This window comes from Astatotilapia calliptera, chromosome 23 (genome assembly GCF_900246225.1).
Source record: "Astatotilapia calliptera chromosome 23, fAstCal1.2, whole genome shotgun sequence".
Taxonomy (NCBI): Eukaryota; Metazoa; Chordata; class Actinopteri; order Cichliformes; family Cichlidae; genus Astatotilapia; species Astatotilapia calliptera.
The window spans coordinates 10,336,199-10,352,157 of record NC_039323.1 but is presented as its reverse complement, the minus strand read 5'-3'; positions in this window follow the sequence as shown (position 1 = coordinate 10,352,157).

Here is a 15,959-nt window from a genome sequence, read left to right as displayed (position 1 = left end):
TCTAATAATACATGGTAATTAACAGAAATTAAATCAGCTGTTCTGATGAACAGAACATTTGATAGTTTGTCAGATATGTGATTTTCCACAGATTACAGCAAAGGGAATATTTTTGGGTTTTAGACGGCTGGAGAACATTACAGAGGCTTTGGTTCCGAGCATTTTTTTGTCATTGTTTATTAAGTTAAACACAAAACAAAGCTCAACTGATCAGGAAACTAACTGTCAACAATGAAAATAGTAATCGCTGGAATCCTTCAATCTTCAAACAACATGAGGTGCATTTAAAAATCAACATGGACTCAACTGTGGTCATCAAATTGTGTAATGTATGTGTCCTTTTACTTAAAAAGAAAAAAACAGCTCAAACAGCGAGAGAAACCTTCCGGTGATAAACTGCAGATTCACATCAGACAGAGGAAATGGTGACAGCAATCTGCACTTCCTGATTATTACAAAAATAATGAGAGACGCAAGAACATTTCCACATGTGTGACTAAACCAGATACACGAAACTGAGAAACAAACTGGACTTTAAATGATTCATTTACTGAAAAGGGTAATTAAATAATTATAATGGGTAAAAACTTGGATTAAAAATCTCCAAAATTAGAGGCTTATGTGGCCATAGAAAGGCGATGCATAAAATAATAGAAAGCACATGAATGAGTACAGAAAACCCTTTCACTCGGTAGTTGGTGTAGATTTACAACAAAAATATGTTTTACCACATGTGCATTAAAATTTAATGTCATAACATTTATCTTTTCAGTTAAACAGTGGTTGTCCTGCAATAGTTGAACAAACAGTAACGGCATTTCTCTGCAACTTAAACCTCTATAAGACAAACACATTAGTGTCTTTATTGAAAATAATTTTTACATTTAAATTTAAAATTAATTGACAAGACAAATATATTCAGAAATTTAAATCAATGTATAAAGGTATGGTTTTCATGCAGTCCAATGTAATAAATTCTCATGGTTATACAACATTTGGAAGCAGCTGCACAATTACATGACTGAGCTATAAATATGTGAAGGCGGTGGTAACACGTGTGTTACTTCTTCCCACTGCTTTTTGAACACTGGTTGTACTACAGGACAGTATTTTCCTTTTCGTATATATGCTCTATTTTGTATGTATGTACGTATATGCTTGAAATAAATGATCTCTCAATCAATCGCCTCGGTTAATAAACATGGTGAGCTTCATGCAAGCACAGCTTAATGGATGGTGGCCAGAAACACTGAGACTGTGCAGTGAATTAAAACTTGATTGCATCTGCTTGTTCACGCCAGACTGAGACAAAGCAGGGAAAGAAAGACTGAAGTCAGGTTTGTGTTTTATATAGATTTTACAGACCAGCACAATAAAGAATGTATACAGCAGTTTGTATAAAAGGTAGGATCTCCTCTGGAGTGCAGTCACCCATCTGCACACGGACTATAATACCATCTCATGTGGAGAATAAATTTGGTCTGTTTATCTATTTTTGAAGAAAGATGTAGTAACTTACTAATAACTTGCGCTGTTGTAGGTTTCCACTTGCTTTTATATGTGATTTTATACATCAGCTTTTTTAATGATCTGTACATGGCAGGCCACGAATCAAAGCAAGCAGGCTGTATCCCAATTCAGAGCCCTGAGTACTTTCTCCCACACTGAAAACACTTGAATGATAAAATTATGGGAACATTGCCTAATAAGATTGATTCAGGACAGACAGTTAGTTTAAACTTTTCTAGCAGTCCTTCACAAACAGGGAACAGTCTGTCTATTCTCTTCATCTGTCAGCTGCTGCGGGCTCTTCCTCCTCCTCTTCCTCACACACTGCTGAGTTTGTCCTGGTGGATCATCAGGGGTGCAAAGCCTCACAGATGATGTGCAGCAGTGGGTCCCTCAGTCTGTCCTCACTCGGGACACTTGCTGTTGTCACACATGGAAATCAAATGTGTGATAAGCTGCAGGATTCAAACACAAGTGTAACTTATAAATACATGTTCATACTTTTATTCCACAATCAGAGAGAAAGAAACAGAGAGAAAGTGCAGGACAGACAGACAGGTGACAGTCTCAGGTGTATACACTGCTACAAAACAGCACCAGAGAAGGAGGATTTAGTCAATACGCCGTCATTCAAACAAAGGTAAGTCAGCTTGAGTACTGCAAGTAAAATGCATTTAATTTCCCCCGTATTTTCAGATTAGTGCAAGCATCAATTCATTAATGAGGGGGAAATTACAGTGAGAACATGTGGAGGCTCTGTTAGATGGATAACATAGTGAGTTCAGTGCATTGATGTGACATTGTCCTGAAGCATTTAGTCATTCTCTATGGTTAAAGAAATTGCAATCATTAATTCATATTTATTATAAATAATCCTAATTATACATCTTGCTTCCGTGTTTATGTCCTGTGTCACTAAAATACATTCTTTTTTTGTTTTATACATTGATTAATGACCTGCAGAATCTCCTTATCATATTAAGTGATTCATATTTGTCACTTAAAGTCGAACTTTATGCTTTCTCCCTCTTGAAAGTGATTACATCCTTGCATTACATAATTTAGGTTCATTTTTTGCTGGCAGATTAAAAAAACAAAAACAAAACAGGCAGATTTAGAATATAACATGCAACATTCTATAGATGGATACTGTTAATAGGAAAATTGTACTTAGTAGTCAGTATAATCTTTTAATGATATAAGTTTGCATATGGTAGAATGCTGCATGTAATTATTTGTGTGTAGAAGTATATGGTTGGTGGCATATTGAAAGAATGTCTCATCCTAGGAGGTCTGTAACATTCTAGGGTGTTCACCCCCACATCCTAGGAGCATGGGAGAGGTCGTACCTTGTCTTATTGTTTTACGGTAGGATTAACGTAGCTATATCTGTTTTAGTCTAAGTGCCTTTTGGTTTGATGAACTGCTGGACTTCGAGACCAGCAGGTTTAGGGAAGTCTTTATGGGGTCACACTCTGACCCCACACACACACACACACACACACACACAAGCACCCACTGAAGTATAAATAAAAGACCGGGGCAGTTTCTCAGCGCGAGTCTCTCAGTCTGGAGGCTGCCCTTGCTAGCAAGAAGTTCTGTGTGTTTCTCTTCTCTGAGTCTTTACTGAAGAAGTGTTTTAGAATATATTTCTTAACAAATACATAAAAAGATTTTTTTAAAATTACATGTATTGTCTTTAAATTAACTTTGTGTGTGTTTCAGGTGCACGGCACTGAATGAACCAGCATTGCAGGCATGGGTCATTGTGAGCATCACAGGGAAGGTTGAAACCGCCCACTGCACCTGTGTGCCCGGAGTCGCGGATGCCTGCAGCCATGTCACCCCTCTTCTGTTTAATGTAGAAGCAACAGTGTTGATCCGTGGCACAAGGACGGTTACAGATGAACCTGCATACGCATACTGGGTTTTGCTGGGCAATATGACCATGATACAGTCAGAGGTTGGCCATAAGACAGACTTCTCTTCAGCTGCCCCGAAAAAGGCTCTCAATCAAAACACAAACAGACCATCTGTAGTGACAGGTAAAAGAAGCCATCCTCAGAAAAGAAAAATTCCACCTGCTAAATTCAAATCAAATTCAAATTCAAATTTTATTTGTCACGTACACAGTCATACACAGTACGATATGTAGTGAAATGCTTGGACAACTGCTCGTGACCTAAGGAAAACAAAAAAGGAAAAGGCTATGAATAAGATAGGAAATAAATATGAAAAATTAAAAAGGGTAAATTTAACTAGGAAGGAATAAAATATAAATTAAGGTTAAAAAGGAAATAACTGTACAACACAAATTAGAATGAAGGGTAAATTAAACTGGGAAAGAATAAGATAAAATATATAAATTAAAGTTGAAAATAAAATAACTGTACAACAAAATACACAATATCAGTGTTGGGACTAACGCGTTATTAAGTAACGCGTTACAGTAACTACGTTATTATTGTGGTAACGAGCACGGTAACTAGTTATTATGCCAAAACTAGGAACGCATTACTTGTTACTGGGATTTAGATAGGGTCGTTACTCGTTACTTCGTGTGGTGGCTATCACGGAGTTTATCGCTCACTTTGCGCCGAAAGAGGAAACCAGCGGATGTTGCGCTAAACAACAGCAGCACGTTTAAGCTTGATCAGCTATTGTTAGAATTTATTTAATATTAATTTCTAGTATCAGCTGATGTTTGCTGGAGCCACAGCTGCAAAAAAGCTGCTGGTCATGATATGGTTTGGTTATCTGGTGAGAGGGAAACATGAAGATGAAACCAGGAGATGTCCTTACTGGATCATCAGAGCTGAACAGGTGATGGAGAAACAGGTTTACCTTTTAGGTGACATGAATGAGTTGAAGGGAAGTTATGAACTGTTTCTGAGAGACAAATAACACCAGGATCCTTTTTTAGGTAGCTGACAGCTGGTAACTGTGCAGGGGCGGGTCTAGCAAAGTGTTGCCAGGTGGGCCAGGTAGGGCATTAACAGGGAGAGGTGGGCACAAAGAAATACTTTTCTTTCTTATTCTCATTTAAAATGTCTAGCTTTTAAAAAATAATTATCTGAATCTTACAACAAACGATTGATAGATTGATGCATATATACCATCAAAACAGTGTACATCACTATAACAACAGCGTTTGTTTTCATTCAAAGGCTTTATGATTTTTCCTATAATGGTGGGCCAGTCTCTAGTCAAAATGCCCAGGACGATTTTTTTGTCCCAGTCCAGCCCTGTATGCAGCTCATCTGCAGTCTGGTGTTGCCTACATCTTCCTATTCAGAAGGCAGAATTTCCGAGTTCTGAGTACAATCGAAAGCACCACGACTGCAGATTTTGTGTTGGATGTAAAAGGCGCACATGACGCTGTGATGTAGGCTAGAATCATGGCAGCAGTCAATGACGGTCCAGGCGTGGGATTTCTCTCGTGGAAATATGCACATTATCTTTTTCTTTCTATTGGTAGGTGGCACAGTGCACTTGTGGCAAGTAAGCAAGCTAGAAGACTGGCAAAGTTATGGAAGCAACACATTAACAAGAAAATTCTGAGTAAAACCAAAGTTACTTTCCCTAGTAACTAGTTACTTTGAAAGTAACGAGTAACTTGAAGTAACTGAGTTACTTTTGAGAGAAGTAACTAGTAATGTAACTAAGTTACTATTTTAAACTAACTTACCCAACACTGCACAATATAAGAATGTATGAAGAAATGTATGAAGAAATATAAATAACGCGACCGTGGCTCAGGGGGTTGGGAATCGCATCTGTAACCGGAAGGTCGCCGGTTCGATCCGTGGGCTCTCTGTCCGGGTCGTTGTGTCCTTGGGCAAGACACTTTACCCTACCGCCTACTGGTGTTGGCCAGAGGGGCAGCCTCGCTTCTGTCAGTCTGCCCCAGGGCAGCTGTGGCTACAACTGTAGCTGCCTCCACCAGTGTGTGAATGTGAGAGTGAATGAATAGTGGTATTGTAAAGCGCTTTGAGTGCCTTGAAAAGCAAGAATTTCTCCAAGCATAGTTCTGTTCTGAATAACCCATAATGTTTTATTTAGGGGGTCTACATTTGTGTCTGAAGCGCATTGCCATGTAAATAATTTGCATTTACTGTATATGTGCTTACTAAGTAACACTGTTCAAAAAGTTGAATAAAGAAACAAAATTATTTTTGCCTTTTAATTAAAACCACTTTGTAGAATATCACATCAGTTACAATGTAGAATCAATGTATAGTTTACAAATGACAAAATGTTCACATAAAATCATGACAACATTTAAATAATATCACGCACTATTAGCGTTCTGTAATTTCCTGTCTCTTTTGAAAACTTATAAGTACATACACAGCACAAGACTTTTAAGAGTATTTAACAAGAGCATTTTCCCCTGGTTTTACTACCACTCACTCATTCACCAAAACGCAGAAACCTTCACTATCTTATCCAAAAGGGTCACCTCTTCACCCTCACATGGAAGAACTAATCTGATTGGCATAGTGGTATGCTATGTAGCGTGTAGTTTGAAGCAGGGATTTCATAGTGCCCCATATGTAGCATTGGAACCCAGTCAGGATTTGTGCCATCCATTGCATAGGCTGGTTGGCCTGCAATAATGAAAAACAATTAGCAACTCTATAAATAGAGTGAGTGTTTTAACCAATGCATGAAACGATACATAAGTTGTAACGGCTGCCGTTTTCTTCGTGAGTATTTATTCAACAGCGTGCTGCGGGGAAAGGCCTGTTCTAACGTTTGAGTCTAAGGTTTATTTTTAGCACCTGGCGGCTCTTTTTTGCTCTCATCTATGGGCTCAAATTGTGGTCATAAATATTTTGTTATTTATTTGTGGGGCGGTCGTGGTTCAAGAGTTGGGAGTTCGCCTTGTAATCGGAAGATTGCCTGTTCGAGTTTCACATGTACTTCTTGGCTAAGTCCACACACAAATCTTTTTTACACATACAAATCTTTTTTACAAGTACAACATATTTATGACCACAATTTGAGCCCATACTCATCCGTAAACACTCTTTCACGTCATTCAGTTTATTTTGAAAAGCAGTGGTGTGTCCAGCGGGGTGGCCTGGGGGGGGGGCACAGGCCACCCCTCCAACCAGACTGGCCACCCCAGGTGCCACCCCGAAGCTAAAACAATAAAATTTAATGAAATATCAAATGTACGATTATGGTTTCACAGTGAAGCTCAGATATCCGAGGGTAAGTGAATGCAGCACCGGCTTCCGCACTATGCGCATCATGTTAGCAAAGGTAGGAGAGCCAAGCACGAAAGACGGCACCGCAGAAAACATTTTTTCTGCGAAAGATTAACAAGTTAACATAGCTGGACTAGCCATTGGACGTTTGCATGGTGGGCTGATGACTTTTTTTTTTTTTTTTTTGTAATGGCATGAACAATGAGAGGTGGTGGCTATGGCGGAGCTTCCACAGAGGCAACAGGTGGATGAGGGAAGGTGAGGCAGGAGGAGAGACCCGAGGCGGCTGCCGGTCCGAGTGTCAGGTGAACTGAACTTCAGGTAAGAAGTTATGACCTGCAGTCTATCTGGGTCAGATATAAACCAAGTTTAGGTGGAGTTTATTTTCGTTGTGCTGAGTTTTTACAGTCAGTTACAATAACTCGTACTGCGTGAGCTAGCATGATGAGTTTATACAGCTGTTCGGTTGCTATGTTACTGATAGTGAACTTTATTTTATTCATAAGTTTAGTTAGTAGAGTTGCCAACAGCTCCTTAAAAAATGCAATGGTCCCTCATTTAGAGAAAATATTACGCGTTTCGTATTGAGCTGAGAAGAGACACAGTTTGTCCCGTACTTCAGCTAGGATGGAAAAAGACACAAAGCTGGAGTTATTCTGTCTTTACAGCTGCCTCTTCTATTGCTACTTCAATCATGAAACTGATCAATGATCAGCTGATCATCTCTCTTGTTTGTTTATCGCCCACTTTGCGCCAGAAACAGGAAACCAGCGGATGTCGCGCTAAACAACAGCAGCATGTTTAAGCTTGATCAGCTGTTGTTAGAATTTATTTAATATTAATTTCTAGTATCAACCGTAAAGCTGGTGGTCATGATATCTGTTTGGTTATCTGGTGAGAGGGAAACATGAAGATGAAACCAGGAGATGTCCTTACTGAATCATCAGAGCTGAACAGGTGATGGAGAAACAGCTTTACCTTTTAGGTGACATGAATGAGTTGAAGTTATGAACTGTTTCTGAGAGACAAATAACACCAGGATCCTTTTCTAAGTAGCTGACAGCTGGTAACTGTGCAGGGGCGGGTCTAGCAAAGTGTTGCGAGGGGCCCAGGTAGGGCATTAACAGGGAGAGGGGGGCACAAAGAAATACTTTTCTTTTTTATTCCCAATTCAAATATTTAGCTTTTATTAAATAATTATCTGAATCTTGCGAACAAAGTTTTTATCTGACGTAAAATGTATAGAAATCATACATATACCAAAAAGACTGTACATCACTGTCACAGCAACATTTGTTTTCATTCAAAGGGTTTATGGCTTTAATACCTGGTGGGCCGGTCTGTAGTCAAAATGCCCGATTTTTTGTCCCAGTCCAGCCCTGCAGGTTAATACTGGCAGTGTCACCGTGCCAGCTGACTGTATTTCATCATCAGCCAGTGCTGTTCTTTATACATCAATATTACCAAAGTTTACCATGAGGCAGCATATAAAGTATTTACTTGCTTTCAGGTTTTATTCAAATGTTAGTCTTTTCAGTTGTTTCCCCACTTTTTTCCTGTTTCAAAATCAAACACCAGTTTGTGAGAAGATTATCTTCTTTTTTTTAACAGGCATTGGTTTTGCATTGACATTGGCTAATTTGCCAATTGTATGTTAAAAATGTTTTTGCCCAAAACATATGTGCACTACATGTCAGTAAAAATACTATGCAAATATTGATGTCCTTGAATACTGAATAAACACTGACTGATTGTATCTCTTGTACTTTATCAACGCAGTATCTAAAAACTTTGCACCGTAGTGGTTAAAATCTCATTCTAATAAGAGTTAAAAGCGCATTCGGTTATTAGGTTTATAGGGTTATTGAATTATGGTTAACGGTTGGTAGAATTGTTTTTAACATTATCTGCCAATTACATCTGCCACGCTTCTCCAAATCTGTGCCCCTACCTGGCCCCCCCAACAAAAATTTTCTAGACACGCCACTGTTGAAAAGTCTCAACAGGATCTTGAGCTTTATTGTGAAAGGGAAATAAACAAGCAGACACGATGGTTTTACCGTCCTTGTTGCTAACGACAACACCTAAAAACAGTCGCTACACCCTCTCCAGTGACATCACACTCCAGAGCAGACGTCGGTGTCACGTGATACATTTTCAGCTTTGATCTGGTCCTACCAGCTCATAAATAGGGGCGGAGGCAAGGCAAGTTTATTTGTATAGCACAATTCAACACCGAGGGTTTGCTTTGCAGAGACATTAGAAACAAAAGTTATTACAGACACTAGTAACGGGATCAGAGAACAGCACAGAAAAAACTCAAATGGATTCCTTTAAAGGAGACTGTCCACAGGAAACCAGGCCCATAGAAATATCTGAAGAGGAGATGCAGACACTTCTCTTCAAATCCGCCTTTATGACCCGTACACAGGCAAAGAGACGAGAAATGGATGAAAAAAACTTTATCGTTCAGTTTGTTGTAAAGCTTTCAAACACCATTACAACAAAAACTAAATTAGTCATAAAACCCATCGACATGTTTTCACTCATCAAAACAGTCACAGAAAAAACTGCAGGAAAATTACCTGCAGAACTGCCAACATCTATAAACAGGGTGGTTAAGTCTGTTTTCCATGGACTGCAGAAGATGTACAACTCCAAGGACTTGCTACAATTTTTGATTGTATTTCGTCAGTCAACATTTGAAGAAAATGTCACAAGAATTTTAATATCAGAGATCAATAAGGTAAAGGAGAAAAGGATAAAGGGTTCTGTTGTTTGGGAAAATCAAACCAGTCCTGCTGAAACGTCTGAAGAACAGATCCCCAGTCCAGGGCAAAGGACACAAGAAACTAAAGAAAGAAACTTTATAATTCAGTTTCTTGTTAGGCTGAACAACATGATCACCTTAAAGACAGGCACAGCAACAAAGCAGGTCAACATTTTTGCCATTTTAGAAAACGTCATTGAAATGGCTGTGGGTAAACTACCCGCACAACTTCCAAAATCTTTAGACAAACTTGTTAGAGCCGTTTATAAGAGTCTAAAGAAGACATATAAGTCTAAAATGATGGTACAGACTGCCATGGAATTCAGGCAGTTAAACTTTGAAGATAATGTAGCAAGAATGTTGATATCTGAAGTGAACAGGATGAAGGAGAAGAGGATTAAGGTTTTTGTTGTTAAGGAGAATAACAACAATTCATCTGAACAATCCTCTTCAAACACCACTAGGAACTGTTGTTCTTTTGGGAAATTTCTGAAAACATTGTTTCCCTACAAAATCATAGTCGAAATCAGGCTATGATTTCGACTATGATATATACAATTCACAAGATTTCAACAATTTTAAAATCCTACAGTGTTGGTTCTGTCTCGCATCAGCCCCATCCAAACAGGTCGCGGCAGATGGCTGACCCTCTCTGAGCCTGGTTCTGCTGGAGGTTTCTTCCTGTTGAAAGGGAGTTTTTCCTCCCCACTGTTGCCAAGTGCTTGCTCGTGGGGGATTGTTTGGGTTGGAGCTTTAATTTTGTAAGGTTTTTACCTTACAATTTAAAACACCTCGATTCAGAACCTCTCACTGTTGTTGAAATTGTTTGGCCCTTTCTGTGAGGGCACTGCATGTTCTCAATCTCATTGGGAAATGCTACATTTTGCACATGAATGCAGATTTATTCTAAATTGCAAAATGCATTTGCTAAAAATAAACAAACTAAACTAATGCATGGCTATGGTGTATTTTTATGAATCTCGTACTCAGGTAATAAATACTTTTGTCTTATTACTGAGCAATAATAAAGTTTAAAAAAAAACCCTCATGTCTTTTAATGAACCGCTTGTGTTTTAGTTTAGTTATAGTTATAGGTAGTGGCCGAAAGAGTTTTGGTCCCTCTTACTCCAATGTAAGCTTGTGGAAAAAGCCCAAGAAGTGTGTTCAAGCCTGTCTATTGAGCAGAGTTTAGATTATGAAACTCTTAAGAAAACTGTGCTGCAGGCGTGTGAACTTGTCCCTGAAGCATATCGGCAGAAATTTAGGAATCTTAATAAAACTGCTAACCAGACTTTTGTTGAGTTTGCGCGAGAAAAGAATGTGTTGTTTGAGAAATGGTGTTGTTCATGTAAAGTTAAAACCGTGGAAGAGTTAAACTCTTATTTTGCTGGAGGAGTTTAAAAAGTGTTTGCCGGAACGCATCGTGACTTATTTAAACGAACAAAAGGTGTCGTCTCTCACTAACGCGGCACTCCTGGCTGACGAGTTTGTTTTAACGCACAAAAGTGTGTTCTGTGCACAGAATTCGTTTCAGGAAAATTTCTCTGAACGAAAAAAGTCACCACGAGCAGTGCGTAAAAATGTATCAGCGTTCATTGCTAGATCAAACGGTCGAGAATGTTTTTATTGTCACGACTCAGGACATTTGATTGCTGCATGTCCAGTATTAAAAAGAAAAGAAGCGAGGGGCACTAAATTCCCCGCAGGCGTGGGTTTGATTAAAACCGCTTGCTCGCCAAAGGTGCACGCGGAGGCTGAACAAAACCCGAAAACTGACATTGATCCGCAGTTGTGTCATGCGGCTTTGTTTCATTGACGGGTGAAGAAAATGATAAAGTGCCAGTCACGGTTCTTAGAGATACGGGTGCGTACCACTCATTCTTACTAGAATCTGTGCTGCCTTTGTCTGAAAAAACATCCTGTGGTTCCAACATAGTAGTGTGGGGAATAAAAATGAGTGTCACCAAAGCCCCTCTGCATATGGTACACGTGCATTCGCTGTTAGTGTCGGGCTACGTTAAAGTCGCCGTGTGCCAGCGATTACCAATCGAAGGAGTTTCCTTCATTCTTCGTAATGATCTAGCTGGTGGGCATGTTTTTCCCCCGCCAGAAGTTGTTGATGTTCCTGCCCTTGCTGCTGACTCAGGCTCCACTGCTTCAGAGATGTTTCCTGCGTGCGCAATTACTCGTGCTCAGGCTCGTAAAATGGGTGAGATTGTGGATTTGTTGGGGTCGTTTATGGCTATGCTTGATGAAGATGACTCTTTCGTGTCACCCATTGATTCTGTAAAAAATCTCCACATGTGACGTCCCTGAAATGATTCCTGAGGACATTAATCAGAGTTTGAATATGACCAGAGCACAGCAGAGTGATCCTTCACTGGTGCCTTGTTTTTCCTCTGTTGTGGACAGAGAGGGATCTAAAGCTCCAGTGAAATATTTCATTTGTTTTAATTTGCTATGACCTCAGAGTAGGATGTGCGATGTGACCAAAATCACATATCCTAGTGATGGGATTTCTGGCTCTTTTTAGAGATCCGGCTCTTTCGGTTTGGCTCGCTAAAAAGTGCCGGCTCTTTCGGCTCCGAACCGGCTCTTCAGGTTGTTTTGTTGCTTTAATTCATTTATTATTAACAATAATATAAAATTATGCACAAAAGGAATTACTAACGTAAAAAAAAAAAGTGGTTTTATTTATATATGTTTATATAAAAATATATGCGGTGGCCCCTAGAGACAAAACACGTACAAACTCCAAAACACATTTCTAGCATGAACTGAACTTCCAAATCAGAGCTACTAGATCACTTAAATTACACAATTGAAAGCATATGTGTGTTGTTTGTGTATTTATACACAGGCACTCATATATATTCAAATAATTTAAAAAGAAAGTTCATTTACCTGTTACTACCACACACCAAATCCGGTCGTTGGTACTTGCTGGCTTGTGTAGCCACAAGATAACAAAAGCTCAACACTGCGCCCAGCATCCTGGAGCACTTCTGTTGTCTTTTGTACGTGTTTTGAGTTTTTATGTGCTTCGGAATTTTTATGTGCTTCGGAGTTTGTACGTGTTTTTACATGTTTTGGAGTTTGTACATGCTTCAGAGTTCGTACGTGATTTGAAGTTTGTACATGCTTCAGAGTTCGTACGTGATTTGAAGTTTGTATGTGCTTTGTCTCTAGGGGCCACTGTAAATATACTTTTATTTATTCACTCCACATAAAATGTAATAAATAAATCATATAATACAAAAATCAACTATTCACATTTCAACTTTTAACTATTTAAATTTTCAGCTTTTTCCTTTTACAAATTTAAAGTGAAAACAACACAAAACACTGCAAACCACAACACAATTAAATATAAATTATAATATGAAAACAAAAAGAACATGCATATTCTCTGTCATATGGGCCTGCATGAATAAACTTTCTGAATCCTTTATCATCTGCAACTGAAAATAGTTGTGAATGATTACTATACCTTTCTAATGTGACGTTGTTGTCCCTGGCTCTCTTTCTCTCTCTTTCCCTCTGGCTCTGTTCCTGTGCTACTGAGTGTAACTACCGCCCCTCCCCCCTCTGCCCAGCGTAAAGCACAAGGCTCCCGTGCAGAGTGAAGTGGAAAAAAGTGCGAGAGAGTGAGAGAAAAAAAAAAACAAAACCACGTGCCGGCTCACAATAAGGAGCCGGCTCGCATCGTTCACGTCAAAGATCGGCTCTAAGAGCCATTTCGTTCGCGAACGACCCATCGCTAACATATCCCAATATAAGCATCTATCCGGTTGTTCAGTCTGACGTCACTAGCCGTGTCTGGGTCTAAACTCCGCTGCAGGTCCATATATCAAACGATCACTATAGCATTACTGAGAGTTGAAAAACTGTCTAAAGTCTTTCATCTTTAATAAAATGATCAGCGTTCTGCTCTACCAGGTGTAACAATTGAGTTTAACATCCAGGCATCCATGAAAACGGAATTTATGACATTTAACGGAGTTAGAAGTTAGCAGGGGGTTAGCTCGCTAGCTTCTATCTAAATACAATATAGCATGTCCTGACTGCGGGGTTTTGGAAACAAATTAAAACGTACAGCTCTGCTATCACTTCCAGCATAAATGAAGACAGCAGTGACGTTTGTAGGGTTACTGAAGTTGGGCTAGCTGGTATATAATGATGTGCTACGTGACCGCTAGCGACACAGCTATGTTAGCATAATATAAACAAGCTAACTTTTTTTCCACTCGATAAAAGTTAACGTGAGTGTTCTCGGTGGTCAGGAACAAATGTAATCGCATGGCAGGATGCTGTAAAAGGACCAAACTTCAGCCAGGAGAACAACTGAGATAATCCATCCACAATACGAGGTTAGTCATTCATATACTGCTGCATGGGCTGGGCTGTAGTTACATCCTAAGGTTTTAAAAACTGAGCTTAAATAAATGATTAGCGGTAATAAAAGCCGAGGGAGGTCAACAGGGATCACTGACTGTTTTAGGAGCTTTTTGAGATTAAATAGAAGAAAATAGATAACATTAAACATGTTAACAACACAAAAGCCATATTAAACGCAGACTACTTTAGACCCGGAAGTAGGATTCGTCGCGTCATCACTGAACAACCGGATAGCCCCGATAACGATAGAAATCACAAAAATGTAACATTTTCTGTAAATTCTGTGAATCTCGGGCAGCTCGACTCAGCTGGGCATCGTGTACCTGGAGTTGAGTGTTTTAACCGATGCATGAAACAATACATAAGTTGTAACGGCCGCCGTTTTCTTCGTGAGTATTTATTCAACGGCGTGCTGCGGGGAAAGGCCTGTTCTAACGTTTGAGTCTAAGGTTTATTTTTAGCACCTGCCGGCTCTTTTTTGCTCTCATCTATGGGCTCAAATTGTGGTCATAAATATTTTGATATTTATTTGTGGGGCGGTCGTGGTTCAAGAGTTGGGAGTTCGCCTTGTAATCGGAAGGTTGCCGGTTCCAGTTTCACATGTACTTTTTGGCTAAGTCCACACACAAATCTTTTTTACACATACAAATCTTTTTTACAAGTACAACATATTTATGACCACAATTTGAGCCCATACTCATCCGTAAACACTCTTTCACGTCATTCAGTTTATTTTGAAAAGTCTCAACAGGATCTTGAGCTTTATTGTGAAAGGGAAATAAACAAGCGTACACGATGGTTTTACCGTCCTTGTTGCTAATGACAACACATAAAAACAGTCGCTACACCCTCTCCAGTGACATCACACTCCAGAGCAGACGTCGGTGTCACGTGATACATTTTCAGCTTTGATCTGGTCCTACCAGCTCATAAATAGGGGCGGAGGCAAGGCAAGTTTATTTGTATAGCACAATTCAACACCGACGGTTTGCTTTGCAGAGACATTAGAAACAAAAGTTATTACAGACACTAGTAACGGGATCAGAGAACAGCACAGAAAAAAACTCAAATGGATTCCTTTAAAGGAGACAGTCCACAGGAAACCAGGCCCATAGAAATATCTGAAGAGGAGATGCAGACACTTCTCTTCAAATCCGTCTTTATGACCCGTACACAGGCAGAGAGACGAGAAATGGATGAAAAAAACTTTATCGTTCAGTTTGTTGTAAAGCTTTCAAACACCATTGCAACAAAAACTAAATTAGTCATAAAACCCATAGACATGTTTTCACTCATCAAAACAGTCACAGAAAAAACTGCAGGAAAATTACCTGCAGAACTGCCAACATCTATAAACAGGGTGGTTAAGTCTGTTTTCCATGGACTGCAGAAGATGTACAACTCCAAGGACTTGCTACGATTTTTCATTGTATTTCGTCAGTCAACATTTGCAGAAAATGTCACAAGAATTTTAATATCAGAGATCAATAAGGTAAAGGAGAAAAGGATAAAGGGTTCTGTTGTTTGGGAAAATCAGACCAGTCCTGCTGAAACGTCTGAAGAACAGATCCCCAGTCCAGGGCAAAGGACACAAGAAACTAAAGAAAGAAACTTTATAATTCAGTTTCTTGTTAGGCTGAACAACATGGTCGCCTTAAAGACAGGCACAGCAACAAAGCAGGTCAACATTTTTGCCATTTTACAAAACGTCATTGAAATGGCTGTGGGTAAACTACCCGCACAACTTCCAAAATCTTTAGGCAAACTTATGAGGGGCCGTACAAGCCAAAATTTATACTTTCACTCTCACATACATATTTTCTTCTTTCACACACATATACTTTCACTCTCACATATATATTTTCTTCTTTCACACACATATACTTTCACTCTCACATACATATATTCTTCTTTCAGGCACATGTATTGTCACTCTCACATACATATATTCTTCTTTCAGGCACATGTATTGTCACTCTCACATACATACATATATTTTCACTCTCACATACATATATTGTCATCTCGCACACCTTTATTCTTATTTCATATCCATGTATATTCAC